Below are 27584 nucleotides of genomic sequence, written 5' to 3' on the forward strand. Positions count from 1 at the left end.
CTTATTAATATACTGTATAAATCCTACAATAACTGAACAAAATCGTAATGGACAAATAGTTAATTTATAGCACTGCAGAAAGCTAAGCTATCTTACAGTCATATGAGTGGGCATGGTGGTACAGTGGTTAGCACTGATTCCTGGAAGAAGCAGGTTCTGGGTTTGAGTCCTGGAAGAAGCAGGTTCTGGGTTTGAGTCCTGGAAGAAGCAGGTTCTGGGTTTGAGTCCTGGAAGAAGCAGGTTCTGGGTTTGAGTCCTGGAAGAAGCAGGTTCTGGGTTTGAGTCCTGGAAGAAGCTGGTTCTGGGTTTGAGTCCTGGAAGAAGCAGGTTCTGGGTTTGAGTCCTGGAAGAAGCAGGTTCTGGGTTTGAGTCCTGGAAGAAGCAGGTTCTGGGTTTGAGTCCTGGAAGAAGCAGGTTCTGGGTTTGAGTCCTGGCCAGCCCGGATCCTCTCTGCCTTTCAGTGAAATGCTTCCGCAGATTCCAGACAGTTACTCTGACTTTTAAAGTATGGCATTATATGAAATTATGACTTATAAAGTCTTTAATATTGTTATGTACACTGTCAGGGTTGGAGGTAGTACTGGTTGTGGCCATCAGGGGACTTATTACTTTCACCTGATGGTCATTAGTGCTTACGTGATGTCTACCTCCTGAAGGTACTTAAAGCCCGCATTTCCCCGCAGTCTTCGCTTCGGTGTCACTGTTCGCTCTGCCACCTAGCCGGTATTAGCACATGGTAAGACTCAGCATTCGAGTCCGGTATTGTGCTGGTTCAGTATTCAGAAAAGGTAAGGAAGGGGTCTGCACGTTAGTGTGTGTACACTGCAGCCGCCTTCCTGTAGGTTCTTTGGTTCTTTGTTTCGTTTTGTTTTCGGCTCGTGTGAGTCCGTGGGTGAGGGACGTTGTCCCCGGTATTTTGTATTTTGGTTTGTGTGTTTTTTCGGAGCTGCGACTCCTGAGTCTTTATTTTCGTTAGCCCAGTCTTTTATACTGGGTTGTACTTTTATTTTGGGTTTTCCCCGGTCCGGGGCAGTAGTGCTAGCCTTTACGCACTCATTTTTCGTTTGTGATTTTCGCCCTGGTTTTGGAGGGTAGTTTTTATTTCCTGAGCCGTTATTTGGGGCTCTTTCTTTTATTTGTGCGGAGTTGTCTCCGTGTACAGTGCTGTCTCCTCTACCCCCCCGGGGTCTTAGTGGCGGGCTCGTTTGTGGGTCCGCTTACAAGGGGTCACCCCCTTAGTCGCACCTGGCTCTCCGCACCTCCTCAACCTCACAGAACACCGAAGCCAGCATGGAGAGGCCAGCGACTAGTGTGGGAGGGGATTCTCCTCTGGAGGCGGTTGTATCCGCCCAGCAGGCTGCTCTAGTTAGGCAGGAGCAGGAGTTACTAGTGTTGCGTGCACAACAAACTGCCACTGCCGAGCAGCAAACCAGGGTATTTCAACGGCAGGAGGAGATATTAACTAGGTTAGACCAACAGCAGGAGGTATTGTTCGGACTCGCCGAGACGTTCCGGCAATTAGCCAGCGAGTTTCGGTCTTCTCCTACACCTGCACCCATCTCTGACACCTCCCAATCGTCCCGTTCCCCCCCTACTTATCAACCCATTACACCGGTGGTTAGGGAGCCCAAGCTCCAGCTCCCTTTGCGGTATGGTGGAGAGGCAGGGAAATGTAGGGGGTTCCTCTCCCAGTGCCTAATTTTTTTTAAATCTCAACCCTCACGTTTCACCACAGAGGATGCTCGGGTCGCGTTCATTCTGGCTCTATTGACGGGGACGGCTCTGGCCTGGGCAGACCCGTTGATTCGCGGTCAGGCTCCCCTCATGAGTGACTCCCAGCTCCTAATGCAGGAGATGACGCGTGTATTCGACCACGATGTCACGGGTAGAGAGGCGGCATCTCGGTTGACATGGATAAAGCAGGGTGCCCGGAGTGTTGCCGAGTTTTCTGTCGAATTTCAGGCTCTGGCAGGTGAGACAGGGTGGGCGGACGACCCACTCATAACCTTGTTCACTAGCGCATTATCTGACCCAGTCCGGGATGCCCTGGCTACCATGGAGCCACCGGGGAGTTTAGGTGCGCTAATATCCGCGGCTATCCGCATTGACAACCGGGTCCGTGAACGGGAGAGGGAGAGAGTGGGCAGGGGAGGTCGGTCCAACTGGCCCATTCCGCTTCCTCCAGGCAAGGCTGTCAGTACCGTGGGGGCACAAGACACACACACAGGGGAGGTACCTATGCAGGTGGACAGCGCTACTCTGGTGCGCCCTAAGAAACGTCCCTGGAAAGAGGGATTGTGTTTCTTTTGTAGGCGACCGGGGCATCTAATTAGAAACTGCCCCGACCTGAAGGGAAAAGCGCAGTCCCACTAGTGGAGCGAAAGTCACTAGTGGGACTGGTAAGAGGTATTAGCTTTCGCACGTTTCTCCCCGTCAACTTGACGTGGAAGGGGGGTGAGGCTCGGGCAAACGCCTTTATTGATTCCGGGGCAGTTGACAATTTTATCGACCGACAGTGGGCAAGACACCAGAGCCTGCCGGTTCGGTCTTTGCCACAGCCCCAATCCATCACGGCGCTGGACGGTCGCCCGTTGGGGTCCGGGGTTGTGCGTCAGATTACTGAGTGGGTGGTAATGCGGATTCCGTTTCTGGGGCACCGGGAGCGCATTTATTTTTTTTTGGTGGAGTCTCCGGTGTACCCTATTGTACTAGGTCACGGGTGGCTAGTAAAACATCAACCCCGAATAAACTGGGGAGACCGGAGCAATCCGGTGTCCCGGTGGGGTCCGCAGTGCGCCAATCACTCTGAGCAGACGCACACTCCCGCAGCCCCACCCGTAGAGACCGATATAAACTCTGAGGGGGACGAGGAGGAGGCTAGGGGGTTCCCCAGCCCTCGGGCTAGTTCTCAGGTGTCAGATGCGCAGGCGGAGAGTCTGGAGTGGGACTCCGTCTGTGACTGGAGTCCTCCCGTAGACGAGGGGGAGATCAGTGACGTCACTGACCGGGACTCTGAGGGAAGCTTGCAGGACTCTGACAGTGGAGAGGAGGGGCGGATGATAGGGGCTGTTACGTTTCCTCTTCCGCAGAACGTTCCCAGGGAATATAGGGAGGTAGCGGAGGTGTTTAGCAAACAGCGAGCCACTACGTTACCCCCGCACCGACCCTATGACTGTGCCATCGAGTTATTCCCTGGAACGTCGCCACCTAGGGGGTCGCTGTATTCGTTGTCAGCACCGGAAAGCAAGGCCATGAACGAATACATTTGCGATGCATTAGCTAATGGATTTATTAGACCATCTACATCACCAGCGGGGGCCGGGTTCTTTTTTGTGAGAAAAAAGGACGGGGGCCTGAGACCTTGCATAGACTATAGAGGGTTAAATACTATAACCATTAAAAATAGGTATCCCCTACCGCTAATGAACTCCGCGTTCGAGCGCCTGCAATCTGCATCTGTTTTTACCAAACTCGACCTCCGTAATGCGTACAATCTTGTACGCATACGCGAGGGCGATGAGTGGAAAACAGCGTTCAATACCCACACCGGGCATTACGAATATCTAGTTATGCCGTTCGGTCTTACTAACGCCCCTGCAGTATTTCAGGCACTGGTAAATGATGTGCTCAGGGAGACGTTGGAGAGATTTGTGTTCGTCTACCTGGACGATATTTTAATTTTCTCCAACAATCACACCGAACACATTCAGCACGTGACCCAGGTCCTCACGCGTCTTTTGGAGGCGCGCCTATTTGTCAAGGCGGAGAAATGCATTTTCCATGCGAATACGGTGTCTTTTCTTGGGTTCATTGTGTCTGAGGGGAGAATTGAGATGGACCCAACGAAAGTAGCGGCCGTTAAGAACTGGCCTACGCCCACGTCAATAAAGCAGGTTCAGAGGTTTTTAGGGTTCGCAAATTTTTATCGCCGTTTTATCAGAAGTTTTAGCACGGTGGTCGCGCCCATCACGGCGGTTACGAAGAAGACGGTTCCAGCGCGCTTTGTGTGGAACCCCCGTGCGGAAGCGGCGTTCGCGGAGCTAAAGGAGAGGTTTTGCACGGAACCTATTTTAATAACTCCAGATCCTTCGCGCCCATTTATTGTGGAGGTGGATGCCTCCGAGCTGGGGGTGGGCGCTGTTCTATCCCAACGGTCCCCTCTAGACCAAAAAGTGCACCCCTGTGCGTTTTTTTCTCGGTCCTTGTCCCAGACCGAGAGAAATTATGACGTGGGAGACGGGGAACTGCTGGCGGTCAAGTTAGCTCTGGAGGAGTGGCGTCACTGGCTGGAGGGGGCGGAGCACCCATTCACTGTATGGACTGACCACAAGAATCTAGAGTACATACAGTCGGCCAAGACACGGAACTCGCGGCAGGCCCGCTGGGCCCTATTTTTTGCGCGTTTTTCGTTTACGCTGACCTACCGTCCCGGTTCCAAAAACACTAAACCCGACGCCCTCTCCAGGGTGTTTGATAACACAGACAGAGAGCACACTCCTCAACCTATCATCCCTGGGGAGCAAATAGCGGCGCCAGTGGTTTGGGAGGTGGAGGCGGCGGTGCGAGGAGCGTTGCGCCTCGAGCCGGATCCAGGGGGGGGTCCACCTCATTGCCTTTTCGTGCCTGCTGGGGTTCGGTCCCAGGTACTGCAGTGGGGACATGCCTCACGGCTGGCAGGGCATCCCGGGGTTCACCGCACAAAGGACTTCTTGTCTAGGCGGTACTGGTGGCCCGGGATGGAAAAGGACGTTCGGGAGTTTGTGGCCGCGTGCCCGGTCTGTGCCCGTAGTAAGGGATCGCACCAACCCCCCTCAGGGCTATTACGACCCTTACCGGTCCCGAGACGCCCATGGAGTCATGTGGCCCTCGACTTCATTACAGGGCTGCCGTCATCTGAAGGCAATACGGTGATCTTGGTAGTAGTTGACCGGTTTTCTAAGGCGGCTCATTTTGTGGCGCTACCAAAATTACCGTCGGCAGCGGGGACCGCAAGGCTAGTAGTTGACCACGTCTTCAGACTACATGGTCTGCCCCAGGATGTGGTGTCTGACCGCGGACCCCAGTTCGCGTCTAGGTTTTGGCGTGTGTTCTGCTCCTTGTTAGGGGCCTCAGTAAGTCTGTCCTCGGGCTTTCATCCTGAGACCAACGGGCAGACGGAGCGCACTAACCAGACGCTTGAGAACACACTGCGGTGCTTAGCCGCGGCCAACCCCACGTCCTGGAGTCGTCAGCTCGCGTGGGCCGAGTACGCGCACAACACTCTGCGCAACGCCTCCACCGGGTTCTCACCCTTCGAGGCTCAATTTGGGTACGTGCCGCCATTGTTCCCGGAACTGGAGAAGGGGGCCGAGGTGCCCTCCGCTGAGGCTTTTGTTCGGCGGTGCCGTGGCACCTGGAGCAAAGTACGGGCGGCACTCCTACGGGCTACTGCTACCCAGAAGCGACTGGCCGACAGACATCGCCGTTCAGCTCCTTCCTACAGGGTAGGGCAGAGGGTGTGGCTGTCCACTCGCGATCTGCCATTGCGAGTGGAGTCGCGGAAGCTCGCCCCCCGCTATGTGGGCCCTTTCCGCATTGTCAAGAAGATCAACCCAGTTACGGTGAGACTCCAACTGCCCCGGTCCATGAGGATCCATCCCACCTTCCACATCTCACGCCTTAAACCGGTATTCACCAGCGTGCTGGCCCCGGCGGAGGTTCCTCCACCGCCTCCACGGATAGTTGACGGGGGTACGGCCTATACTGTGCGCCGCATCCTGGCTGAGCGTCGCGTGGGCAGGGGCAAACAGTACCTTGTAGACTGGGAGGGCTATGGTCCTGAGGAGCGCTGTTGGGTCCCCACTAGGAACATTCTGGACCCGGAGCTCATCCATGAGTTCCGCAGGCGGGGGGCTGAAGGAGCGTCTGGGGCCGCTCCTTAGAAGGGGGGTCCTGTCAGGGTTGGAGGTAGTACTGGTTGTGGCCATCAGGGGACTTATTACTTTCACCTGATGGTCATTAGTGCTTACGTGATGTCTACCTCCTGAAGGTACTTAAAGCCCGCATTTCCTGTTTTCCTGTTTTCCGTTCTGGTTCCTCAGTGGTGGAATGACTTGCCTACCACTGTCAGGACAGCAGAATCCCTCCCCCTATTTCGACGCAGACTCAAAACACACCTGTTCAAACTCTACCTTAGTCCCCCCTCCTGATTTACCCCGCCCCCCCCTTCTGATACCCCTATCCCTGTCTAACCCCCCCCAAAAAAAAAAAAAAAAAAAAAAAAAAATTGCACTTATGATGACGACTATATGTTTAGAACAGCAGTCCAAGTGTATTTTTCTAGTTCTGGATGTGATGCTTTGACTTGTGGTAGAACCTATGCACTTGTAAGTCGCTTTGGATTAAAAGCGTCTGCCAAATGACTAAAATGTAAATGTAAAATTTCCCCGCAGTCTTCGCTTCGGTGTCACTGTTCGCTCTGCCACCTAGCCGGTATTAGCACATGGTAAGACTCAGCATTCGAGTCCGGTATTGTGCTGGTTCAGTATTCAGAAAAGGTAAGGAAGGGGTCTGCACGTTAGTGTGTGTACACTGCAGCCGCCTTCCTGTAGGTTCTTTGGTTCTTTGTTTCGTTTTGTTTTCGGCTCGTGTGAGTCCGTGGGTGAGGGACGTTGTCCCCGGTATTTTGTATTTTGGTTTGTGTGTTTTTTCGGAGCTGCGACTCCTGAGTCTTTATTTTCGTTAGCCCAGTCTTTTATACTGGGTTGTACTTTTATTTTGGGTTTTCCCCGGTCCGGGGCAGTAGTGCTAGCCTTTACGCACTCATTTTTCGTTTGTGATTTTCGCCCTGGTTTTGGAGGGTAGTTTTTATTTCCTGAGCCGTTATTTGGGGCTCTTTCTTTTATTTGTGCGGAGTTGTCTCCGTGTACAGTGCTGTCTCCTCTACCCCCCCGGGGTCTTAGTGGCGGGCTCGTTTGTGGGTCCGCTTACAAGGGGTCACCCCCTTAGTCGCACCTGGCTCTCCGCACCTCCTCAACCTCACAGTACACTCCATGCAATGATGTACAAATTCATGAAGTTGCAGTAACACAGATGATCTAGAGGTCTACAAGTACTCCATACATGACCCACAATGGTGCAAGTTTACAGAGGCTCAAAATGTTCATTTATGTGGAAACAGTTCTACTTTCTGTTTGCCCGGGTTTCCATGAATTGCTGTATATACCTGAAGAGTTTAATTTCAGGTGATATGGAATCTTCTACAAATAATTTAGCTCAAATATTTGCATAGGATTCATTTTGTATCTCAATTTATAGTCCTGTTTCAGATTAACTTGGGTCTAATCACCTGGGTTTAATAAAGTAACTGCAATTTAACTCCACACTGAAATTAAATATTATCATGAAGCAGTTGGATCTGTGCCTTAGCTATGTTACTCTTTCTGCAGTGTTGGTGCAGTACAAATACTTCATTTCTGGGGATTATCAGGAGGTCTCTCTACAAGCCCCTGTTGAGCCCAAAGGGAAAGAATTCATCTGGGAGTGGACATCTCCTGATGGACGATACAGAAACGCTCGTATAATAACTATGCAGTCCAATGAAAAGTTTTCATGGAATCTTAAAAGTGCGAACATTTCAAAACAAGGAAAGTACGACCTTTCTCTGAAACCAGAGTTAGAAAATGCAGGCGTTTTTACTTTCATTCAAACTAAACCAGAGAAAGTTAATTTGGTGCAGTTTGAAGTGTTTGCTGTAGAAGGTAAATTTGCTCTTTCATACTTTTGTAAATAATGATTGTACTGTATGCAAAATGTCTTTTTTTTTAGATAATAGACACCCAGCGAGCACTTTATTAGGTATCTGCTAGACTTATTTTTTTGACTTACTAAGTTTTCTGCTGCTGTAACCAATCCACTTTGAGGTTTGACGTGTTGCGTGTGAACAGATGCTCTTCACTGTTGTAATGCCTGGTGTTACTGTCACCTTCAACTGTTCTGGCCCTTCTCCACTGATCTCTCTCATTTACAAGGCATTTTTGCCTGCAGATCTGCTGGTCGCTGGATGTTTTTCACACTATTCTTTGCAAACTCCAGAGACTGTTTTGTGTGAAAATCCCAGGAGATCAGCAGTTTCTGAGCTATTCCAACCCTGTCCGCTACCAACAATATTTCCGGAGTCAAAGTCACTTATATCACATTTCTTCTCCATTCGGACATTTGTTATGAAAAAGAGCTGAACCTCTTGACCATGTCTGCATTCTTTTATGAATTTAGTTGCTGCCACATTATTGGCTGATATTGCATTTACAAGGTGGTGTACAGGTCTACCTAATAAATTGCTCAGTGAATGTATATCATAACACAAAGTTACAGTTACAGTCAGGTCCAGAATTATTGGCACCCTTGATAAAAATGAAAGAAAAAATCCCTTTGTAATCCATCATCATGGGAAAAGCCAAATATCTGTCAATTGAAAAGATGCAGATTGCAAATGAACTTCCCAAGTTAGGCACAAAAAATATATATTTATATATAAACTTTTAAACATGCCATTTAAGGTAAAAATCAACAAATGTCTAACATATGGAATGGTTGCAAACTTGCCAGGAAGAGGGTTGCAGATGGTGAGGAAGATGATGAGAGAGAACCCAAGGATCACTGACTTGAAGAGGGTTTTCCATCAGTACAAACCCAAGGAAATCAATCATCTTGAAACTATGGGTGTGAACAATTAAATGTTTAAGCGGTTAACCGAAACTGATCATTCTGGACCTGACTGTACATCTTGTATTGTACGTTCAAAAATGTTAAATATTAAATCAGATTCAAACTAAACCAGACAAAGCTCATTTCAGGTTGAAGTGGTCACGATAAAAGGTACATTTGCTGCTTTACGTAGTTCAAAAATGCATACGTGCATGAGAAACATATTTCTAATTTCTTATTATTTCTTATACTATGTCGAAGAAAAAGATCATAATGCAAAGTTTTAAAAAATCTTATTTTTTAGGGTACATAGCACACATGAAATTCACAGTTATGTACATAACACAATGATGTGATGAAAAGGTTTACCCTTCTCTAAATCAATGCTCTTCTCTTCTGCAGTGAAATCATTGCGCTCTCAAAAAGCACCTGAAGGATCTGATGTGACCATGAGCTGTGAGGTATCCCACCTTCCAGATTCAGCTACACTGGCCTGGGAATGGGACAGAGAACCCACTGCTAACACAACGCTGATCTACAACAACACTGCCCACATCATCATCCACAGTTTTGACGAACACAGTGAGGGAACCTATAACTGTACACTCCGACGGAACGGAGCGCTTATTTTCAGCGTTCCCAATGAACTTAAAGTCACCAAGGGTATGTAACTACGCAAACAGCTCTCATCCCATTTACAGAAGCAGCATCAGATTTAACTGTTTTAGCTCCTCTCCTATTTTGAAAGGTTTGTCAGAAGTAGTCTGTGTAGTGGCAATTTCTCCCTATATAACAATTAGGGCAAGCAAAGTTTTCACACATTTGACCTACTTTATAAAAGTTAAAGGTACAATTGGTCATTTCGTACTTCTAACGGTCAAGAGAGGAATTGCAGCAAGAAACAACCTCAAACCACAAAACTGTTTATTGCACCCCTTCCCTGTAAACACGCTGACGTTGAAACACCATTGGCTGTGGCAATTGGAGCCAATTTTCAACCATGAATTATTGTACAGCTGTACGGTGTTTTGGTACAGAGTGTCAGTGCATCAACTGCATATTTTGAAACCCAAATTTAAGGACTATAAACACAGGCAGAGGATCAGTCAACATGTCAGTGAGCCTTTATTAATGATAGGATGGGATTTACAATGCCGTCCACCCATCCATCCATTATCTTAACCCGCTTATCCTGAACAGGGTCACAGGGGGGCTGGAGCCTATCCCAGCATACATTGGGGCGAAAGACAGGAATACACCCTGGACAGGTCGCCAGTCTGTCGCAGGGCACACACACCATTCACTCACACACTCATACCCACGGGCAATTTAGATTCTCCAATCAGCCTAACCTGCATGTCTTTGGACTGTGGGAGGAAACCGGAGTACCCGGAGGAAACCCACACAAACACGGGGAAAACATGCAAACTCCACACAGAGAGGCCCTGGCCAACCGGGACTTGAACCCAGCACCTCCTTGCTGTGAGGCGGCAGTGCTACCCAATAAAAGTTAAACTACATTTATTTAGGTTTACCATATTTCTGAGATCTTCTCTACCTCGAACAGAATAGATCCTGTCAGCAGGCCGGTAGTTGTCTGGTATATACTGTACTGGAGCGGTTCTTTCTCCAGATGCAGCTCAGCATCCCCATATGCTGACCGGCCTGTGAGGAGCTGGGTGGCTCAGTGGTTAAAGGCAGCACTCTGTACTGCATGAACGAGCCCTCAGCCGTTAACTAAGAAAGAGAAGGACCCGTCTGCCATGTTTAGAAGTAGACCTGCCAGGCTGCCGACAACAGCTTTCATTGTGGGAGGTGGGATATTTTTCATGGGCTATTATGGATCCAAGCTTCTAGCAGCTCTTTGTCAGTAGGATTAATTTACACTCTGTTTGTTTTGTTTTTTGTTTCTTTTAGTTTTTGCTCACTACCAGCTGTAGTACATGCGCCAACTGGACAGAAAGTAATTCTAACCACAATTTTATTCCTCAGAAACACTTGAAACACGGCACACTCTGTACAGAGGGAGTTTGAACAGCAGTGAGGTGGTGCTAATCTGCCATTCTCTGAGCTCATACACAAAAGCTTCCTGGTCTTGGTTGCCAGTGTCTGAGACACAAGCAATCTCTGTGGTCAATGCTGGTAAACACGAGAATGTTTCAATTTCCATGGAGATGGATAAAGAGAGATTCTCATCTGATGTCTTTGATGGGTACAAGTTTCCTCTGAGAATCTCACCAGTGAAGTTTGGAGACAGTGGAATGTACACCTGTTATTATAACAGACACGTGCCGGGTGCAGTAACTCTGGTAACTATTCAGGGTAAGTTTGCAGTTCACATTTAGTTTACGTGATTGACAGAAGTAAATAAATAACAGTATATTTAACATGATGCTTATTGAATTTCATATTGTTACATTTGTGTGACTGACAAATAGTACGCAACATTGGTAATAATGGAAGCTATCTGCATAAATATTATTTTCTGATAAATAAATGAACAAATAAAATAATGAATAAATTATCCATGTCGATGTGCTTTCTCTCAGTCTCAGCAGAGCCCCCTGGTGGTCTGTCCAGGAATCAGCCAGTTGTGCTGAACTGTGAGATATCGCAGGTGATTGGCACTGTGACCCTGGCCTGGCTCCGGATGAAGGGGGGCAGGGGGGAGCTCGTAAAACAGGAGGTCCTGACAGAGAGATCCCCAAAAACGATGCTCAGCCTCACCCTGCCCAGCCTCACTGAAGACCAGCTACACTGGGCCTGTGTGGTGTTCACAGGGAGCGTGCTCAGAGCACAGGTCCCCCTGCACCTCACATTGCCCATCAAGCAAGGTACAAAAACTTGAACCAAAGACATTGGTTTAATTTCAGGTTTGGGTGAGACTCTAGACTAGGGCTGCTCAACCCTTTTCCTGGACAGCACAGGTCCCCCTGCACCTCACACTGCCAAAAACGCCCATCAAGTAAGGTAAAATCCTCCAACAATAGGGATGGGTTAGGCCTCTGTCCGCACTAAAAGCCAGCTAGTGACACCTTCCAACCACACCCTCCTCACGCACTGCACAGCTTTTATCAGGGGAGTCAACATGAGCAACATGGCCATCTCATGCTTAAGCTGGTCTTAAGATACAGCAGTTTGAATCTGAGAAGAGACTACATCAGACACACTGAATCTGAGAACAGCCTACATCAGACACACTGAATCTGAGAACAGCCTACATCAGACACACTGAATCTGAGAACAGACTACACCAAACACACTGAATCTGAGAACAGCCTAAATCAGACACTCTGAATCTGAGAACAGAAAACATCAGATACATTGAACCTGAGAACAGACAACACCAGACACACTGAATCTGAGAACAGACTAAATCAGACATATTGAAACTGAGAACAGCCTACATCAGACACACTGAATCTGAGAACTGACAACCTCAAACACATTGAATCTGAGAAAAGACTGCATCAGACATACTGAATCTGAGAACAGACTACATCAGACATACTGAATCCGAGAACAGACTACATCAGACATACTGAATCTGAGAACAGACTACATCAGACACACTGAATCCGAGAACAGACTACATCAGACACATTGGTTCTTAGAACAGATTACATCACACACACTGAATCTGAGAACAGACTACATTAGACACACTGAATCTGAGAACAGACTACACCAGACACGTTGAAACTGAGAACAGCCTACATCAGACACACTGAATCTGAGAACTGACAACCTCAAACACATTGAATCTGAGAAAAGACTGCATCAGACATACTGAATCTGAGAACAGACTACATCAGACATACTGAATCCGAGAACAGACTACATCAGACATACTGAATCTGAGAACAGACTACATCAGACACACTGAATCCGAGAACAGACTACATCAGACACATTGGTTCTTAGAACAGATTACATCACACACACTGAATCTGAGAACAGACTACATTAGACACACTGAATCTGAGAACAGACTACACCAGACACGTTGAAACTGAGAACAGCCTACATCAGACACACTGAATCTGAGAACTGACAACCTCAAACACATTGAATCTGAGAAAAGACTGCATCAGACATACTGAATCTGAGAACAGACTACATCAGACATACTGAATCCGAGAACAGACTACATCAGACATACTGAATCTGAGAACAGACTACATCAGACACACTGAATCCGAGAACAGACTACATCAGACACATTGGTTCTTAGAACAGATTACATCACACACACTGAATCTGAGAACAGACTACATTAGACACACTGAATCTGAGAACAGACTACACCAGACACGTTGAATCTGAGAACAGACAACCTTAAACACATTGAATCTGAGAACAGACTACATCAGACACATTGGTTCTTAGAACAGATTACATCACACACACTGAATCTGAGTACAGACTACATCAGACAAACTGAATCTGAGAACAGACTACATCAGACACACTGAATCTGAGAACAGACTAAATCAGGCATATTGAATCTGAGAACAGCCTACATCAGACACACTGAATCTGAGAACAGACAACCTCAAACACATTGAATCTGAGAACCGACTACATCAGACACATTGGTTCTGAGAACAGATTACATCACACACACTGAATCTGAGAACAGACTACATCAGACACACTGAATCTGAGAACAGACCACCTCAGATACACTGAATCTGAGAACAGACTACATCAGACACATTGGTTCTTAGAACAGATTCTCTCACACACACTGAATCTGAGAACAGACTACATCAGACACACTGAATCTGAGAACAGACCACCTCAGATACATTGAATCTGAGAACAGACTACATCAGACACACTGAATCTGAGAACAGACTACATCAGACACACTAACCCCATGTTCCCTCTCACACAGGGTGGAGCACTGAGACAGTGGTCAGGGTGGTGATTGTAGCGCTGGCCACCCTGGGGATGCTATTGGTTCTGAGGTGGTACTGGTTATGGACGAGACGCCAAGCAAGTAAGGACACTCGCACTGGGACACAACAGCCAAGTGCTCAACATCTTTCAGCTTTGAAGGAAAACAGGGGACCATGGCCCTGAAACCAGCTGTTCAAAGTATCTTATCACTGGACACAGGCTAAACTCAGTCCCTTTTCTTCTTAAGTTTACAAACATCTACAGATTGGCGCAAAGTCTAATTTAAGACTTGCTAAGAATGAAGCTAACCTCCAAGTGGTAGTTGTGGGAGGAAACCCACGCAGACACAGGGAGAAAATGCAAAAATCTCCACACACATGCTGTGGGATGACAGTGCTATCCACTGCACCAATGAGCTGCCCCCGTAACTTAAGCCAAAGAAACCACTTCCAGATTTCACCATCAACGGAGTCTGATAAAGACTGAACAGTTTAAATTTCCACTGATTTCACCATCAACGGAGTCTGATAAAGACTGAACAGTTTAAATTTCCACTGATTTCACTATCAACGGAGTCTGATAAAGACTGAACAGTTTAAATTTCCACTGATTTCACCATCAATGGTGTCTGATAAAATCTGAACAGTTTTAAATTTCCACTGTTGCAGGTGAACCTGAGTCAGCCCAGCCTGAGGAGTGACCAGAGCAGCAAAGCCCTGCAGGACCAATGCAATGGTGAGCCTCCCTCCAACGTACAGCTCTCACTGACGCACACAGATAAGTCTCTAAGCTGTGCAGAGTGATCTGGAAATACTCACAAGATTACACTTAAACTCAAAGTTCCTGTGAAAAACTCATACAAACCACAGAGGAAGTGTGCCTCGCTGCCAACACAACTTAATGAGCGACAAAGGAACTCACACTCCAGTATCACAACAAAACTCTCCAGAAAGGCAGCGATATGAAGGATAAACTCATTTTAAGAAGTTTTAATAAGACATAATGGGAAAAGTGCAAAATATTTTCAGTTCATACAATCAATATCAGTGCTCGTCAAACGTAAAACAGACATGAACATCTCCCCTTCCCCACATCCTTAGCTAAAGGGCCACAGCCTGCAGCTGACTCACTGATCTGCAGGAACCAGCAGAATTGTGTCGTCTCTCCTGTTTCATGTTGTCATACCTCCTGTACACCTAAAGTATTGATGAGTGATTAAAAACAACCTTCCTGTGTACGCTCAATGAGATTCTGATTATAATGTTTGTTTAAGAAAATAGTGTTTTCTTTCTGTAGTGATTTTTACAAAGCGCATTGTTACAGAGCAACATTACACAAGTCCGGGCCTGTACTTTACTGCCTGTAGATTACATCTCTTGAAAAATATAATTTAAAAAAATATTGTTTGTAGATTTGAATTTTTGATGTATTATTTTTTAAATATTTTTTGTTATATCTGGGAAATGTAAAACACCACATTTTTAAAATGTTTCTCTTGATGGTTTTGTGAGTTTATTTTCCCCTAGGTGAAATAGCTCTGCATATTCTGTACATTTTCTAAATAAAACATGTCATCAGAATTTATTTTCTATTGGTTTTTCTGTTCCTTTGCATCACAAGGGCAATGTGTTGGTTGTTGTTGTTGTTGTTGTTGTGGTGATTTGTGTATTATTATTATGATTATCATTAGTATCACTGCTGTGACTGCAGGCCAACATTATCATTCCCCCTGCCCTCTACCTGCTGTGGGTGCTGTCACCACACCTCTCTCAATAGCTTTGCAAAAACAGTTTGTACGTTCTCCATTTTTAGCCATTTCCTGTAAAGAGTACCTTGTAGAAAGGCTAGACACCAGTGACAAGGGCTGCACAGAGCATCAGCCATGGTAGATTTTCTTTGAAGCCTTTAAGGAGTAAGATCATAATTATGTAATCAGCATGTTCATATTGTGGCGGCCCGATCAGGGATCGGTACACCACGGGAGTGGAACGACCCGTGCGCCGACGCCAAGAGCTAGGGAAAATAATTAATAAGGTGTATTTCCCTAGATCGTATTTAACAGGTCAGCACCTTGGAGAGAGCCCGGCCAGGAGAATCAGCACCAAGGCCGGCAACAACGGGGAGAGGCGCGTGGGGAATGCGGGCACTCAATACGAACCGTCTCTGATTGGACAGGCGCAGCTGGACTGCGTTCAAGAGGGAGAGAGACGCCCTACAAAAGGCCGGGCGGGAGGACAGAGCGGGGCTGAGTACTAAGGGAGAAAGACGCCGAACCAGCACGTGGGATAAACCGCTGTTAGAAAGACGGGCGACAAGGCGGAGAAGCGGGCCTTTCGAGGCCAGGGAAGGCGAGGATTGGACGGTCCCGCCACTAATAACGATGGGCCAACAGCGTCACGTGAATCGCAGAGCGCCGGTGTTCCTAATCTTTTTGGCCGGTGACTTTTTTTTGCTGTTGGGACTATTGAATTATGCCCTGAAGGCACTTAGAAAAAATTAATAAAAATTATTTTTTGATTTACCTATTTTTTGCTCTCTCTTCTTCTTTCACCCCATGGGTCACCACAATATATTTCCACAATCACCGTGCTTATGATTTTATTTTTGTATTATTTCATCTACAATGTGATGTCTTTGTAATTCTATTATTGCTTTAATATGAAGCCCTTTGAGCTACATTTTATGTATGAAAGGTTTATATAAATAAAGCTTTATATTATTACATTATATTTTATTACATTATATTACTGAACTTTGGAATGTCTATCTAACACTTCTGGTCATTGACAGCAATGCAGTTCTTGAACACTGTTCTAGAAACAGTCCAATAAAACAATAGCTCGAATGGCTTGGGAGTGGGCCAGACCATTTATAATTTCATGAACAAGACACACGTCTGCACTTTTTATAGTGTTCTCCCAGCTCAGCCAGTTGTGTCTTCTTAGGACAGAGGAGTGGTGATGATTGTTTGTCTCTCTGTCCAGGGCCTTCAGGGCTTGTTTGTATACAGACTCAGTGGGTTTCAGACCACTTTTGCTTGCTTTTACCCAACTTGTCAAGCAGGATGTCGGATAAGAATCTTCATAAGTCATGATGCATTTATGTGATATTTCACGGCTTCAGTGGTGAAACAGTTCCTAATACATCTATGTATTGACAGTTTCAACTTTTCTGTATTTCCTGTTTTTTTAATCCAAGTGTTGAGAATCCAGGCGGCCTGTAGCGTAGTGGGTAAGGTACATGACTCGGACCCGCAAGGTCGGTGGTTCAATTCCCCGTGTAGCCCCAATAAGATACGCACAGCTGTTCTTGTCTCCTGCTTAGTCTAATCAACTGTACATCACTCTGGATAAGAGCATCTGCCAAATGCCATTAATGTGATGTCATGAGAATCATTCATGATTTGAAGGTAATAACTCAGTGGCTGCCTTTGGTTTTCCCCGGATACACAGACATCTGGATCAGAAGAGTCCGCCTGCTTCTGTATGAAAAACATGCAGACAATAATATTAAAATATTACAACTGTTCACAAAATAGAACATCATGTGGTGACCTGTAGTTAACAGGTTAAATGGCAGGTCTTTGTGCTTCAACAGACACGGTCACAGTGCTGAGCACAGCCATGAACAGAACCGGAGATGAGTACTGAGGTGCCACAGAACTTTTCAGCAAACTTGTGCAAGCTGTTGCATAACATAGCTTAACCACAGTGGTTGGTACTGCCTCTTTCTTTAGCCATTTCCTGTTCACATACCTTGTAGAAAGGCTAGATACCAGTAAAAAGCCCTGTGAAGGGCAGAAGTTAGACACTAGTAACCAGAAGGGCTGTGTAGGGTAGAAGCCATGGGGATGGTACTTTGGTGGACCCTACTATGGATATTGAGATACTGTCACACACTTTCAGCTGAGGGTGAGTCTCCCTTTCTGCCTCAATCATTTATTTATGTACTTATTAATATACTGTATAAATCCTACAATAACTGAACAAATTCGTAATGGACAAATAGTTAATTTATAGCACTACAGAAAGCTAAGCTATCTTACAGTCATATGAGTGGGCATGGTGGTACAGTGGTTAGCACTGATTCCTGGAAGAAGCAGGTTCTGGGTTTGAGTCCTGGAAGAAGCAGGTTCTGGGTTTGTGTCCTGGAAGAAGCAGGTTCTGGGTTTGAGTCCTGGAAGAAGCAGGTTCTGGGTTTGAGTCCTGGCCAGTTCTGTGTGTGCAGTTCTGTTCACATGGGCTTCCTCTGGGTACTCCGGTTTCCTCCCTCAGTCGAAAGACACATAGCCCAGGCTCTACTGGTGAAAAGTAGCCCCCTTGGATAACTCTGGCACATTTGCCAGACATGTTATTAATGTGCAAGTTTTCTATTCAAAAGGAAGTAACACAGGACATTTCAACATACTGCCTTTCAGTGAAATGCTTCTGCTGATTCCAGGCAGTTACTCTGACTTTTAAAATATGGAATTATATGAAATTATGACTGATAAAGTCTTTAATATTGTTATGTACACTCCATGCAATGATGTACAAATTCATGAAATTGCAGTAACAAAGATGATCTAGAGGTCTACAAGTACTCCATACATGACCCACAATGGTGCAAGTTTACAGAGGCTCAAAATGTTCATTTATGTGGAAACAGTTCTACTTTCTGTTTGCCTGGGTTTACATGAATTGCTGTATATACCTTTAATTTCAGGTGATTTTTTGGATAGGATTAATGTTGTATCTCTATTTATAGTCCTGTATCACATTAACTTGTGTCTAATCACATGGGTTTAATAAAGTAACTGCAATTTAAATCCATACTGAAATTAAATATTATCATGAAGCAGTTGGATCTGTGTCTTTGCTATCTTTCTCTTTCTGCAGTGTTGGTGCAGTATAAATTCTTCATTCCTGGGGAGGATCAGGGGATCTCTCTACAAGCCCCTGCTGAGCCCAAAGGGAAAGAATTCATCTGGGAGCGGACATCTCATGACGGACAATACACAAACGCTCGCATAATAACTATGCAGTCTGATGGAAAGTATTCATGGAATCTTAATGGGAAGCCCATTACAAAACAAGGAAAGTATGACCTTTCTCTGGAACCAGAGTTAGAAAATGCAGGAGTTTTTACTTTCATTCAAACTAAACCAGAGAAAGTTAATCTGGTGCAGTTTGAAGTGTCTGCTGTAGTAGGTAAATTTGCTCTTTCATACATTTAGTAAATAATGATTGTACTGTATACAAAATGTATTTTTTTTAGATAATACACACCCAGTGAGCACTTTATTAGGATATTAGACTTATTTTTTAGACTCATTAACTTTTCTGCTGCTGTAGCCTACACAGAGTCTTGACATGTTGTGTGTTAAGAGATGCTCTTCACTGTTTTAATGGCTGGTTGTTTGTGTTACTGTCACCATCAACTGTTCTGGCCCTTCTCCACTGATTGGCGTATTTGCCAGCAGATCTGCTGGTCACTGGATGCTTTTTGTTTTTCACACTATTCTCGGCAAACTCCAGAGACTGTTGTGCTTGAAAATCCCAGGAGATCAGCAGTTTCTGAGATACTCCAACCCTGTCTGATACTTCTGATATTTCCGCGGTCAATCACATTTCTTGCCCATTCAGACATTTGTTATGAAAAACAGCTGAATCTCTTGACCATGTCTGCATTCTTTTATGCATTTAGTTGCTGCCGCATTATTGGCTGATTAAATATTTGCATTAACAAGCTGGTGTACAGGTCTGCCTAATAAAGTGCTCAGTGGGAGTATATCATAACACAAAGTTATAGTTACAGTCAGGTCCAGAATTATTGGCACCCTTGATAAAAATGAAAGAAAAAAAGGTGAAATGGAATAAACAACACAGACAATAACCGATATGTTGTTTTTAAACATATGCTAAAAGGATATACTTTCATTTTAAAACATTTACTCTCATGTTTTAATGTTTTTTTATGAATCAATCATTTCAAAATGATTGACACCCTAAACAATGATTGTAAATAAAATCAAACAAACTTAAATTAGTAACACAATTTTACGTATTTAGCTTATCTCAGTCTAAAGGACGGACAGACATTATATCATTCCATCACCTGTTTTATTACAGTATAACAGTGAGCTGCATGCATGCAAAATCCCTTTGTAATCCATCATCATGGGAAAAGCCAAATATCTGTCAATTGAAAAGATGCAGATTGCAAATAACCTTAGGTAAAATGAAGTTACGTTAAAAAAAATGTATATATAACTATATATATATATATATATATATATATATATATATATATATTTATTTGACCTAACTTGGGATGGTCATTTGCAATCTGCATCTTTTGAACGTGCCATTTAAGGCAAAAATCTACAAATGTTTAACATATGGAATGGTTGCAAACTTGCCAGGAAGAGGGTGCAAGTGCAGATGGTGAGGAAGATGATGAGAGAGAACCCAAGGATCACTGACTTGAAGAGGGTTTTCCATCAGTACAAACCCAAGGAAATCAATCATCGTGAAACTAGGGGTGTGAACAGTTAAACGTTTAAGCGGTTAACCGAAACTGATCATTCTGGACCTGACTGTACATCTTGTATTGTACGTTCAAAAATGTTAAATCTGAAATCAGATTCAAACTAAACCAGACAAAGCTAATTTCAGGTTTAAGTGTTCACTATAAAAGGTACATTTGCTGCTTTACGTAGTTCAAAAATGCATACGTGCATGAGAAACATATTAGAAACTATATTTCTTCTACTACGTAGTAGAAAAAGATCATAATGCAAAGCTAATCTGACAGTATATTTTATTTTCACAAAATTTAAATTGGAAATTAGATTTAATTTACTGCTTACTATTCTGTATTGTTTAATCTGAGGTGGTAGAAATTAGATGTGATGATTTTTAAGCCACATAGCACACATGAAATTCACAGTTATGTACACAATGATGTGATGAAAAGGTTTACCCTTCTCTAAATCAACGCTCTTCTCTTCTGCAGTGAAACCATTGCGCTCTCTCAGAGCACGTGAAGGATCTGATGTGACCATGAGCTGTGAGCTATCCCACCTTCCAGATTCAGCTACACTGGCCTGGGAACGGGACAGAGAACCCACTGCTAACACAACGCTGCTCTACAACAACACTGCCCACATCATCATCCACAGTGTTGACCAACACAGTGAGGGAACCTATAACTGTACACTCCGACGGAACGGAGCGCTTATTTTCAGCGTTCCCAATGAACTTAAAGTCCTCAAGGGTATGTTACTATTCAAACAGCTCTCATCCCATTTACAGAAGCAGCTCCAGATTCAACTGTTTTAACTCCTCCCCTATTTTGAAAGGTTTGTAAGAAGTAGTCTGTGTAGTGGCAATTTCTCCCTATATTTAGGTTTACCATATTTCTGAGATCTTCTCTACCTCGAACAGAATAGATCCTGTCAGCAGGCGGGTAGTTGTCTGGTATATACTGTACTGGAGCGGTTCTTTCTCCAGATGCAGCTCAGCATCCCCATATGCTGACCGGCCTGTGAGGAGCTGGGTGGCTCAGTGGTTAAAGGCAGCACTCTGTACTGCATGAACGAGCCCTCAGCCATTAACTAAGAAAGAGAAGGACCTGTCTGCCATGTTCAGAAGCAGACCTGCCAGGCTGCCGACAACAGCTTTCATGGTGGGAGGTGGGATATTTTTCATGGGCTATTCTGGAACAAGGCTTTCACCAGCTCTGTGTCAGTCGGATTGACTTACACTCTGTTGGTTTTGTTTTTTGTTTATTTTTTGTTTTTGCTCACTACCAGCTGTAGTACATGTGCCAACTGGACAGAAAGTAATTTTAACCAGAACTTTATTCCTCAGAAACATTTGCGACACACCACACTCTGTACAGAGGGAGTTTGAACAGCAGTGAGGCGGTGCTAATCTGCCATTCTCTGATCTCATACACAAAAGCCACCTGGTCTTGGGTGCCAGCGTCTGAGACCCAAGCAATCCTTGTGGCCTCAGCTGGTAAACACAAGAATGCTTCAATTTCCATGGAGATGGACAAAGAGAGATTCTCATGTGATGTCTATGATGGGTCTAAGTTTCCTTTGAAAATCTCACCAGTGAAGTTTGGAGACAGTGGAAGGTACACCTGCTTTTATGACAGTACCAGAATGGCTGAAATAACTCTGGTAACTATTCAGGGTAAGTTTGCAGTTCAGATTTAGTTTTAGTTTACATGATTGACATAACTGAATAAATAATAGTACATGTCAACATGATGCTTATTAAATGAGCATCTTTGTCAATAAGAAATATTACTAATAATGGTTATCTGCATAAAAATATTTAAATAAAGAAATTATTAATAAACTCAACCAAAGTGCTAATGAAAAGTAATATAGTTTTCCACTATTAATCAATGATACCTACGTGCATAATCCATGTACATGCGCTCTCTCAGTCTCTGCAGAGCCCCCTGGTGGTCTGTCCAGGAATCAGCCAGTTGTGCTGAACTGTGAGATTTCGAAGGTGATCGACACTGTGACCCTGGCCTGGCTCCGGATGAAGGGGGGCAGGGGGGAGCTCGTAAAACAGGAGGCCCTGAAAGAGAGAGCCCCAAAAACGATGCTCAGCCTCACCCTGCCCAGCCTCACTGAAGACCAGCTACACTGGGCCTGTGTGGTGTTCACAGGGAGCGTGCTCAGAGCACAGGTCCCCCTGCACCTCACATTGCCCATCAAGCAAGGTACAAAAACTTGAACAAAAGACATTGGTTTAATTTCAGCTTTGGGGGAGACTCTAGACTAGGGCTGCTCAACCCTTTTCCTGGAGAGCTACAGTACCGTCCTGTAGGTTTTCACTCCAACCCTAACAAAGCACACCTCATTCAACAGCTGGAGCAGGGCTGCCCAACCCTGTTCCTGCAGATCTGACCATCCTTTAGGTTTTCACTCCAACCCTAACAAAGCACACCTCATTCAACAGCTAGAGCAGGGCTGCCCAACTCTGTTCCTGCAGATCTGACCATCCTGTAGGTTTTCACTCCAACCCTCACAAAGCACACCTCATTCAACAGCTAGAAATCTCATTGAGCTGCTAAGAAGTAGAGACAGGTGTGCCAAATTCAAGTTGAAATGAAATGAAAATCTAGAAGAACAGGGTTGGGCAGCCCTGCTGTAGACCACCTTGTCTCACAAGCACACTAGCTAGTCTAGCAATGAATTCAAACAAAAACATTGGGGGTGAAATGTCTACCTATCTCCCCCACACACACACATTTGCCTCTGTGAGCATACTTAAGGCTGAAAATTAACAATAAATTCAACTGTTAAAATGGGAACTGAAACTAGACCATGCCCCAGAGCATCATTGCCTCTGTCACTCCAGCGCCTTTGTGTTTGCTGATATGGCAGTCCACTTGCTGTATGCCCTGTTTATAAATCTAAATCTAAATAGGCCTCGCTCTTTGCGGTAGCTTTCAGTTGTGCATAAGTGACATCAGTGTAACACCGTAGTTCCTCTGGCCTTAACTTTTCACACGTCTCCGTCGCAAAACAAGGATTTATGTCAGAACCACTTGGGCTCAAGGTTTACAAATGTCACTCAGATCTGAACAATTTAGTATTACATTTAAAGCATTACATTTTTCATACGCCATGATGTTAACTCCTCAATTTATTTTCTATTTTATAATTGAATGGAATATGCACTAGTCTCATGTAGTTTGGCTAAATGATGAATATGACTTGACAAATTATACAATTGAATATTACAGCAAGACTTCATAGGCAGCTGGCTCCCTCTCCTGGTTAATGTTAGTAGTGTATAATGTTTTATGTATTTATTCTAAACGAAGGACTAAACTTTGATAATGTTTAATAATTAATGTTAATAATGAATAATAATGAATATTTTCAGATAATATGTGTACTTATGCTATATAGCTAAATTAGGAAATCAAGCAATTGAATATTCTCATTGTTGGCTTAATAAGGACTAACTTCAATGCAGCTAAATAAGGAAATTGAATGCTCTCCATGTTCTGAGCTCACTTGTTAAGTTTTCTTCTTTTGTGGTAATACAGATGATGGAAGGCAGCTGGTGATCATTTTGGCCTGTAGTGCCGTGGTGTGTGTTGGACTGTTGTTGTTGTTGTGTGGAGGACTGTTGTTTCGTCGTCTGAAAAGAGCAACAGGTAAGAGCTCTACTCTCTGTTCACCGTTCTCTGTCTGGCAGAGATTTCTAGCAACACTTCCACAGAGCATTCACTCTAAAACATAGCTTTGACCTCCAGAGTACAGCGGCATTATTTAAAAATGCCATTGTTTAATTGAATGTGGCAATTTCAAATAGCAGAGATTAACCTGTAGTTTTAACCTTTACAATTGTTTTGTCTCTGGTGGCTATTACTAGTACCAGTTTGTCCCTCCTGAAGAAAGGATAATATAAACATTTTATTTCATTAGAAATAAATACAATTAATTAATTTATGTATCAGGAGATAATAGCCCAAACAAACTTATTCATATCCACTGATATGACACACCAGAGGCTCATGCTCAAAAACTACTGTAATGATACTCATCTGAACCTCTCATGTATTTATGTATTTTTAATTTATAGTTTATACCAGCCAAATTCACAGGCAAAGCTGTGGGCTCAGTAACTCTCGAGACTCATGTTCCATTCTTAATAATAGAGAAGTAAGCTTCATTAAGTTCCATTCGAAACATTTGCTCATTTAAACAGACTGCTGCCATTTTTCCTTTGTGGTTCGATGTCTGTGCTGCTCCCATTAATGTGTAGATATTGGCTATTGATAATAAAATGCAGAAGTTAGATTGTGGTCCCCTAATATGCTTTAGTAGTAAAAATCTTATATTTTATGCATTTATTTAAGACTCACTCATTCTTTGCAAGTTCCGAATAGAACGCTCCATGCAAAATGATCAATTCTAAACTTGTCTGGAATGTTACATTACATTAATGGCATTTGGCAGACGCTCTTATCCAGAGTGACATACAGTTGATTAGACTAAGCAGGAGACAGTCCTCTCCTGGAGCGATGCAGGGTTACGGGCCCAATGGCTGCGTGTGTGTGGCTACGCCGGGATTAGAACCACCGACCTTGTGGGTCCCAGTCATACCTTAACCACTACGCTACAGGCCGTCCCTGTGTGCCTGTAGATCATTTTCCATAAAGATAATTTACAGTGAAATGTGTTCCTCTTTAAGCTCCCCTTTCCTCCCTCACACTTCATACATTTGATGAAATATTCATTCATTTATTAATTTGTAAACCGATTCATTCATAAATATCTGAAACAAAACAAATATTTAGCTAAATGTATGAAACATTCGCGAAATATTTCCTACATTTACATGATCATCCATTTATTTAAATCGTCTGAAAATGTTTGCTGAAATCTTTCTCTCTCTCACACTTCTATCCACATTAGCAGTCGGAGGGAACGGTGATTCCAGTGCAGCTGACAACATCTACAGTAAAGTCGCAGAGACACAGAATGATCAAGGTAACGTGGATAACTCAACTACTGATATGCTGCATGAACCGGAGCAGTCGAGCATGACTTCATGGGCCAGATTAAGCCCAGTCCTAGACTCACTCAATTTCTAATGGACATTCTCCATACAAAACTCTGTTTAGTCCAGGACTAACCGGCCCCAAACGTTCCATTACATTATTGGCATTTGGCAGAACGCTCTTATCCAGAGCGACATACAGTTGATTAGACTAAGCAGGAGCAATGCAGGGTTAAGGGCCTTGCTCAAGGGCCCAACGGCTGTACGGATTTTATAGTGGCTACACTGGGATTAGAACCACCGACCTTGTGTGTCCCAGACATAGTCGGCAAACTGTGGGGAGAAATGATTCAATAAAATTACAACATTTGGCCATCAGACGTACTGTCATTTTATGGAAGTGTAATTTGTCACTATTTCCACAAGAGGGCGCCAAAACAAAGACCCAGTCAAAGCACGGTTGTTGCTGCATGGCCACTCTAGAAAGGACAGATGTCTCACCCCGTCAACAACGTGTGTGGTGCTAATCATACGATGGGTGTGTCCCAATTCTCCCAAAAATGCATCCTCCTTTCCTCCACTTGTTGCCTACCCCTGACATTTCCAGGTAGGAGACGAGGTGGTTGTGGAGGAAAGGAGGGTAACAATTCTTTGTGTGTACTGACATGCACCCCTCTTCACCCACTCAAGGGAAGCGTATGGGAAGTAGGATTTGTATGACCATGGATCTTAGCCTTCTCTACATTTAGATTTCACATTTTAGTCATTGTGCAGATGCTTTTAATTCAAAACCATTTACAAGTACATAAGATTCTCAGCAAGTGAAAAGTATAAAAAATCTACAAATAGTAGAACACGCATGTAGAGCAGTTCTAACCAAAAGCAATAGTCATTGTAAGTGCCAATATCTTTTAAATATTAGGGTATATATTGTTTCTGCAATGCCCTCATGTGCAAATTGCATATAAAAACCTAGAAAGTTTCACCAACTACAATGTGTTAATTGGTTTAATAAAAAAAAAGAAATGAGGTGTGCATTATCAGCATCACAATCAGCGTTATACATCTTCTTACTAACAGCAAACCCAGGCACAGCCACAGAGGGGAACCCAGGCACAGCCACAGAGGGGAACGAGAGTGAAGAACTCAATTACCTGGCCTTCTCCCAGACCGCTCCCCATCTCAGTAAGTCTGCACTGCTACCATCATTATAAAATGGTCATATTACACTGGTCAGTTCATGAGTTTTCTCCAAACGTTGCAACTGGGGCAGCGTCTGAATTTTGGGCCACCATTACCATATGAAAGGGGTGCAAAACCTGGCTGGTGTGCACAGTGGATTTTGTCCCACCCAATTATTTCTGCCTAAACTGCTGTCTGCACCAATGCCGTTCATTCCTCTACTGGACGACAGTAACCAGTTTCCACCAAGGACACACAGTATGTTCAACCTGCAGCTGGAGCTCCAGGCTTTATCTGCCATTTCAGATCATTTATTAACTTAATCATTTATTTTAACCAAGTTATTATTCATTCATTAAATGATTAAAAACAGCTGATCTCCTTCAGCGGTTGTTATTAACTTTTCACATTTCTTTTCCGTCCAATCATAATCAAAAGCTCTGAATATATATAAGCAAGGAGCTACAATAGCTATACCTTTAAAAAATTAAGCAGAGAAAAAGTGTTACCTGACTTTGGATACATGTTTTTAAATCAGTGGTAGCAAGGTGTTGTAACCAATACTGAAGGAATTCAATTAGTAGGAGCAAGTGAACGTATTGTGATGTAATTACATTATTTGGTGTTACAGACCCACACAGACAACGGAGGCGGTCTCGTTCTGTAAGTATGAGATACGTCAGACAATACGAACATGATTTTCTCTTAATTTACATACTAATGCAGTCAGCACATATCATGTTCACACAAGCAATAGAACATTTGGAAAATTTAGTAGATGATGGTCCACTTTTCTTTGTTGGAAAAGAAACGTTTGAAACACACAGTTCTTCATTCAGAATCTCAGTCGCTTGATGGCCTTGTTCCATCAGCCAGGATATTTTTTTCCATGTTCTAAAGTCATCTTAACAAAAATTCTGATACATCATATTTCCACAGGAACTGGAAGAAAATGATAAAGTGGTCTATGCAAGCATCAACAACGCGTGATATGCTGCAATCAAATCGATCAACGAAACAAAAAGTCCACATAAAAAACTGCATCTCATGTCTGTACAGTGTAAATCCATTCGGGATGGAAGAAGCCATCTGTAGAAGCCAGATTTTCCATGACTTGTTCACATGTGAATTTGCCACCGTTTCATTCTTTCTTGCTAAATGAAGCTTTTACGAAAAAGTAATAATATTTGCGTTTGTGTTAAACATTGTTACAAGCTTTTGCATACCACTACAAGGCTAAAGAGATTTTCTTCATGTAAATATGCACTGTTATGTATCATTGAAATA

General features: G+C 44.0%; 2 long non-coding RNA genes across 2 annotated transcripts; both read left to right on the forward strand.

The window, feature by feature from the left end:
* Positions 1-7570: 7570 nt before the first annotated feature.
* LOC133124250 (uncharacterized) lies at positions 7571-21718 on the forward strand. The gene is made up of 3 exons (XR_009708299.1): positions 7571-7739; positions 9088-9348; positions 21444-21718. It is a non-coding gene; the product is annotated as an uncharacterized LOC133124250 (long non-coding RNA).
* Positions 21719-25028: 3310 nt separating this feature from the next.
* Positions 25029-27584, forward strand: LOC133125042 (uncharacterized). The gene is made up of 4 exons (XR_009708376.1): positions 25029-25105; positions 26196-26300; positions 26929-26960; positions 27237-27584. It is a non-coding gene; the product is annotated as an uncharacterized LOC133125042 (long non-coding RNA).

Source organism: Conger conger, chromosome 3 (assembly GCF_963514075.1).
Source record: "Conger conger chromosome 3, fConCon1.1, whole genome shotgun sequence".
Classification (NCBI taxonomy): Eukaryota; Metazoa; Chordata; class Actinopteri; order Anguilliformes; family Congridae; genus Conger; species Conger conger.